The sequence below is a fragment of the Manihot esculenta genome, chromosome 9 (genome assembly GCF_001659605.2).
Source record: "Manihot esculenta cultivar AM560-2 chromosome 9, M.esculenta_v8, whole genome shotgun sequence".
In the NCBI taxonomy this organism is placed as follows: Eukaryota; Viridiplantae; Streptophyta; class Magnoliopsida; order Malpighiales; family Euphorbiaceae; genus Manihot; species Manihot esculenta.
This window is the reverse complement of record NC_035169.2, coordinates 23,873,444-23,881,123: the sequence shown is the minus strand read 5'-3', so window position 1 is coordinate 23,881,123 and position 7,680 is coordinate 23,873,444.

The following is a 7,680-nucleotide window of genomic DNA, read 5'->3' as shown; positions in this document are numbered from 1 at the left end:
TGGTCTCTGAGACTAACTATCTTGTCTCTACAGTCCAAGGTAGCACCATATGTAGATAGCCAATCCATCCCTAGAATGACGTCAAAATCTGTCAAATCTAGAACCACAAGGTCAGCTGGAAGGCGTCTACCCTCTATGAACACTGGACTGAAACGACAGACTGACACTGCCACTGATGGGTCACACTTGGGTCCACTGACCCAGAGAGGATACTCTAACTTAGAACTGATCAAACCCAATCTCTCTATGGCTCTCGTAGCAATAAAGGAATGAGAAGCACCGGGGTCCATCAAAACATACACATCTGAACACCCAATGATGAGATTACCTGACACCACAGTGTTCGACGTGTTAGCCTCCTCCTGAGTCACAGTGAAAATCCGTGCTGGGGCTACTGGATTTCCACCTCGGGAACCTGGTGCTGAAGTAGAGGCTGCCCCTCTCCCTCTACCTCTGCCACTACTCTGAGGCATGGCTGGAGCTGCTGGCTGCCCTATTGGCTGTACAACACTGCCTGAACTCATCTGCTGGGATGGTGCCACAAAAGTCACCTAAGGACAATCCCGAGCAAAATGCCCTTCCTATCCACATCTAAAACAAGCTGAAGATCCCAACTGACAAGCTCCCATGTGGGGTCTCCTACATCTCCTACACACTGGGCTAGCTGTGCCAGAGCTTGAGCCACTACCCATTCCCAGACTAGACTTGGCTCTATTCCAGAACTTGTTCTTTAATCCTTTAGCTCTATCCCATCTCTTGTTGCCTGTAGTTCCTGAACTGGGGGCCTTAGAACCCGAAGCCTGTGCCTTTGACTGTCTCTGAATATTGGCACTTGCTTCCATTTTCCTGGCTGCGTCCACTATAGAGTGGAAACTCTCCTTTTCTGCTGGAAGGATCAAGGAAGAATACCTAGGATGAAGTCTCATGGTATATCTCCTTGCCTTCTTCTGATCAGTATCATAGGCCTGACCCACGTACTGAAGCAAATCCAGGAACCTATCTGTAAACTCGTCAACACTCATCTCATCTATCTGTCGTAATTGTTCAAACTCTATTACCTTCATCTCCCTGGAGCTATCAGGAAAAGCCCACCCTGCAAACTCATTGGCGAACTCTCCACACGACATACTGTTCATCCTGGGCTCCACATAATTCTTGAACCATTCCCGAGCCTTCTTACACTTTAGTGTAAACCCCGCCATCTCTATGGCTCTGCTATCATCTGCACCTAACTCATTAGTGATCATCTTCACAGTTCTCAGGTACTCAAATGGATCATCTCCTGTATTGAACTTAGGAGCATCCAATTTCAGGTACTCAGTCATTTTCACCTTACTTCCAGATGAACTAGGTGGAAGTGTTTGGGCAACAGGGGCTACTGGTTCTGTTTGTGGTGGTAGAGGTGCTGGTTCATTTAGTTCTGGGTGTGCTGCACCTGGATGGGTAGGGGAGGGTGGATACATGGGGTATGCTGGATCATAGTGAGGATATGGCCTATATGTAGGATATGGGACAAAACGAGAGTACTCCGACATACCCTCCATCGGATACTCTGGATCCTGGGAAAAGGCTGGATAGTCAAAACCTGAGGCCTGATCGCCTCCCTGGGATTCTCCCATACCTTAATCCATAGACGGGTCAGTCTCCATGGCCTCCCTCACCTCCACTGATCTACCTCCTCTAACTGTCCCTATTCTGCTCTTATCTACAGACCTTCTAGGGTCTATTGACATGCCTTCCCTGCTAGATCTTTGTGACCTTGCCCTCGGCAATGCAGGAGGACGAGCAGCTAATCTCTCACTATCTGGTGGGACTCTAGTCAATCGAGCTGATCGACAAGTTCCTCGCATTTTAACACTGGAAAACAACACATAACATAGCATATCAGCATATAATTAACTCATATATCTCAATAATGCACATGCATATCATGGCATTTCATAACATCAAATAGACAGGACTCAATATCCTATCCTAGTGGACATGATTTCCTATTGTGCTTGACCAACTGTAACCTCTATGAGCCCGACACTCTCTTTATAGGTCCGATCATGTGAACCTAGGCCTCTGATACCAATCTGTAACGACCCCAAAATGGACCGTCACCGGCACTAGGATTCAGGTCGGCTTAAGGCCGCCAGAACTCGTAGCAAGCCTGCTATACTCTCTGTGTACCTGTAAATCTCATACATGATCATACATTTTCTGTGAAAATAAAAACTCTTTTCTAAACCAAGGCTTAACCTGTGCATGCACTACCTCTGTACTCCCTACTTTGTACCCTGTACTCTGTACTCTGTACCCTTGACTAGAGCTTGCTCTAGATGGGTTATCTCATACCTGTTAAGCCTGGTGTTTTTCACATACTCTGTAAAACATATACATACTAGATCATGTACATAACAAAAGATTTACAACACAAACCACTAAGTCAAGCACAACTGTAACTGAATACACAACTAGTACATCTCTTTAATATTACATGTCCACTCTAAGCTATTACATATCTCTTTTCTCTTTTTGTACTCTTCTGGATCCCCCTATGTACACTGTACACTGAACCTGCAAGACTGGGGTTAAGGGAGTGGGATGACCTCTATAGCCCAGTGAGTAGAACAATAAAACATATCATTTAACACATGATCTTATGGAATGCATCATAACACAGACAATCCACATCAAGGGTAAACCTGTCACCACATAGTCTCAGTAACTCTGTCGTGCCAGGGCGTAGAATCGAGCACCTGGTCTTCCTATCATATATGTATACGTGTATATAACACCTGTACTTACCATTGCCAGGGCGTAGTCAAAGGCTCCTGGTCTTTACTATACCTGCCAGGGCGTAGTCAAAGGCTCCTGGTCTTAACTATACCTGCCAGGGCGTAGTCAAAGGCTCTTGGTCTTAACTCAGAGACTATTGGATCATTCAGCATTCACCCACATCAACAATTATTTATGCAATGCAACATATTCGTGGATGCTAATGCAATCAACCTATGGCATAATCATGATGCATGAGATATGCTAAAAACATTCCATTGCTCAATTAAAAGAATTAAGTTTAGTTCCACTCACCTCTGGCTATCTGGACTGACTGACTCTGTAGGCTCTGAAAACTCTGGAGCAGTACTCACTGCTGCTCTCTCTGGTTCCTCTGGTCTGTGTAAGCATAGAAAGACTCAAACGAGGGACCAAACTAGCTTAAGAATAACTCTATTAAACTCCCCAAGAATCCCCTTAAACTCACTCTAAAACTCATGCAAAGCATGCAAAAGAAAAGCTGGACAGAACACTTTTGGCGGCAGATTCGGCGGCTGAAAGTCCTCTCCAGAGCCGAAACTCATGCACCTTCGACGGCCGAATCTCAACTTTCGGCAGCCGAACCCTTTCGGGGGCTAGTTTCGGGGGCTGAAAGGCACTCCAGAGATGAAAGTCTCTAACCTTCGGCGGCACCTTCAGCGGCCGAACTCCCCTCCAGAGCCGAAAGTCCAAAAGCTCAGGGGCAAGCTTGGGCAGCCGAAGTCACCTCCTCTCACCTCCTCAGGGGTTCGGCGGCCGAATCTTCCTTCGGCTGCCGAACCTGAGTTCATCAGCAGGGCAGAAACTTGCCCTGCCTCTTGCCAAATGCATAAAACTCCCCCCAAACTCAACCACCTCACTTCCTCAGCTTGCATACACCTAAGTATATGCTCAAAGGGTTCAAAAACTACTTAAAAACCCCAACAACACAAAACACAAAGCACATAAACATGCTTTTCTCACAAAATCATCAAAAACTCTCTTTTTAACCTATTCATGCAACTCTCTCCATAAACCCCAAAAATCTTCCATAAAACATGAAAACAAGATCAGGATCTTCACTTACCTCTTGAAATCAAGTAGATGAATGATCCTAACGTGGAGTTTTGAAGCAACTCTCCTTCAAACTCTCCAAAATTCACAACTTTGTGTTTTTAGCTCAAAACCTTCAAAATAACATAAAACTCAATCAAATCTTTGCAAGATTGAATGAAAACATGGAAGAATACTCAAAAAGGACAGAGTCTCACCTCAGCAAGTGAAAGAAACGGCGAAGCTTATCCTTTCAACCGACTGAGGGCCGTTTTATAGGTGGCTGGCCAGACCACCTTCGGCGGCCATACGTGAAATCGAAAGCCATGCATGTTCGGCGGCCGAATGTCACCTTCGGCGGCCGAACCTGGCTTTTCTGCCTTGGTTCATTTCAACTCAAACTTGGTTCCATTTAACTTTAAAACATTAAAACATTTAGAAAAACAGAAATATTACCCTTCTAGAGAATCCCGACATCCCGGATTCCACCGGTCGACAGGAATTTCGATGCCGGACTCTAGCCGGGTATTACAGAAATCTTTTATTCTAGTTGAGGATTAGGTGAAACTTTGGTTGTTTTATGGATTGGGAGACTTGATGAAACATTGTTTATCTTTTGGATGTTCAATATTCATGTAATCTCATGCTCGATTTCAATATTGCTTTGTTGTTTGGATCTATGTTGATTCTTGATTGAAAGGTAATTATTTGTTAGTTTGGATGATTTAAGTCCGTAATTGCTTGAATTATTCAGACATAAGAACACTTGGTGTAAAAACTAAGGAAGTTGCATGATCTAGCGTTGTCACCATACGTTTGGGTAGCTAGGATTAGATCTCTCTATTTCTTAATGCAATTGACAATTGTTTTGATGTCTAAGGCCCAAAGACGTTCCTTGGCAATTTGTTAATTAGTAATTAATTAGAGGACGTTCCCTAATTGGTTTAATCATAAGGAGACACATGGTGGTGAGAAGCATTTTTCATCTCCATAACTAATCTATTGAATCAATCAAAAGAAACTAAGTGTCAATGATCAATCCCAACAATTGAAGTGGATCCAATTCTTCAACTAGAGCTTTTCTCATTATTTATTTCTCTTTATTTTTATCATTCGATTTACTTTTATTGCTTTCAGTAGATTAATTAAATCAATCTCAAAACCTCCCATTTTACTTTCAGTTATTTTTGCTTTCAGTTTTATCTCGTTTCAGTTTATTTCTCTTTCAGTTATTTTTGCTTTCAGTTTATTTTTGTTTCAATTTATTTTATTGGTCTTGGCAAGGAAGATAGGTAAGTTGTCAATTCCCTATGGATTCGATCCTTTCACCAGTATCTGCAGTTGTAAATTGTCGATAACCAGAAAGGTTATTTTTGACCGGCTTCGACAACCGCGAGTCAAAAATTGACGCTGTTGCCGGGAAATTGATTTAACTTGTTTATTTTTGTTTCATGACCAGATCTCAAAAAAAAAAAAAAAAAAAAAAGAGAGCACTCCATCGCAGATCACACTTCTGAAACACTCCAATCGCACCACACTCCTTCTCTTCACCATTCGGCCGCCGAACCCCATCCTCATTCAGCCACCAAACATCTCACCAAAGGCACAGTCGCCATCATAGAATTGATTAATGGATGAGGTATGTACATCCACTCTTTCCTCTCAGCTTTCTAAACTGACCTCTGTTGTGAAAAGTTATGTCATAGGTAAAGCTCAATAATTTCAGCCACCAAGGCCATGTGGGACCTACGCTTATGTAGGACATCCAACTGATCAATGTCCTATACTTTATGAGGATAACCAGCCAGTACATGCATTTGGAGGATTCAATAGCCAGCCTAGACATGATCCATACTCTAACACATACAATTCATGTTGGAGAGACTATCCAAACTATGACTATGCTAGAGGTAACAATTACCAGAACTATCAGAAAGATGATCCCTACGTTGACACATACAACTCATGTTGGGGAGACTATCCAGACTTCAGTTATGCATGGGCTAATGACTACCAAAATTATCAAGGAAATCAAGCCCAAGAAGCACCTCCAAGTTCCAACAAGCACCTTGAAGAGATGATGGAGACATTGGCAACTTCTGTGCAAAGCCTCCAAACGCAGATGGGACAAATGGCCACCTCATTAAATGCGATCATGTTAAGAAGAGAGGAAGAGCTTCAAAATGTCAAGGCTGATGATGAAAGATCACAAATTCTAGAACAAGCTGCCGAAGAAACACAACTAGAAAACTGTTTGTCCAAACAAACTGGTCAAACAGAGCCTGTTGATAGTTTAGATATCATTGATTGTTTGAGCAAAGATATTTTTTATATAAATCAAGATGATATTCTGAACAATGATCTTTGCAGGAAAGAAAGCCAAAAAGAGCCAGAACTAAAAGAAACTGGCTATTGCATCCAATAGGTGGACTACAGCCAAGCACAGACTGAAGAAGGCTCTGTCGCATCCTTTCAACTTCCAACGCAAGCCAAACCTTCCAGTCCTTCCTTTCAGTCAAGTCTTGCGCAAAAGGAGGCCCCTGAATCTAGTTCTTCCAAAAGCCTTGCGCAGGACATTCCTATAACACTCCCAGTTGCACCTCTTCAGCTTCCATCGCATGAAACTCCTTCCATCCTTCCATTGCAGACCAATCTTATGCAGAAGGAGGACTCTAAAACAAGTTCAACCATAGATCCAATGCAACCAGCCCATACTCACAAGGAACAAATGGTATCCCAAGCATCTAAACCAAAGGACCATGCGGATCAATGCCTTCCTAAACCTCCGGATAAGGTAGAGTTTGTTTTGCCTAATTTTAGTACTAAAGTGCAGCTAGCCATAGAGAAACATGAATTGGAGTTTAAAGTGCTTCCCAATCATCTCAAAAATGCAAACATAAGGGCTAGAGACACACCTCATCTGAAAGAGGAGAGGCTAATCATGTTGCTTAATGAGTACATGGAAAAAATAGGATGGGCTATGACCAAATCAAAAGGAGTGCTACACTTTTTGCTCAATGCAGTTGGGACGCTTTTCCCTTCCCCAATTACTTGAGCCTTGATCAAGTGGATCGCACCATGCACACCACACCCAGGGGAGTACTCAGTTTCTCTTGCATTTTAATATTTCCTATACATTGAAGACAATGCATGATTTAGGTGTGGGGGTGCATATATCTCTGAACTTTTTAATTTTTGCATTTTTTTTTCTTCTTCTTTTCCTTTCAGTTTCTTTTCTGCGATTTCTTCTTTCTCAATAGCTTTAGGTGAATTATTTTTTTTTATTTTCAAATAACACACACAGATAGCCACAGTTTTTTATTTTTATTTTGTTTCCGTTTTGAGATGCTTTACTCATCATATAGACTATGTTGGATGAGCTTTGTTTCCATGACCCCATTGATGTGATGACTCTTTAAACTTAAGTTGAATCAATTGCAGTGAGTTGTATTCATTTTTGGGAATTACTTTCTGAATTGAATCTTTGAGCTTGCCATGGTGAAAAATATATTGATGACCCTCAATTGATGAGAATAAATTGAAATTTGTGTGAATGAACTTAATATGACTTGATTTAGCAATTGGTGTTGATTTGCTCAAATCATTGAGAAAAAAGAAAATTCAGCAAAGGCAAAGACCTCAAAAGCACAAAAAATAAAAAAATTGTTCCAATGGTCAAAAAGACTATGAACAGAGCTAGTAGCCACTTGGACTGGTGACCAACTGAGTAACTAGGGGTGGGTATCACCAATATTCACTTTCACGTCAAAAGGTTGGTGACTTGTTCAAGCAATAATAAAAGTGCAAAAAGCCTTAATAAAGTACTTCAAGGTAAGGGCAAGTCAC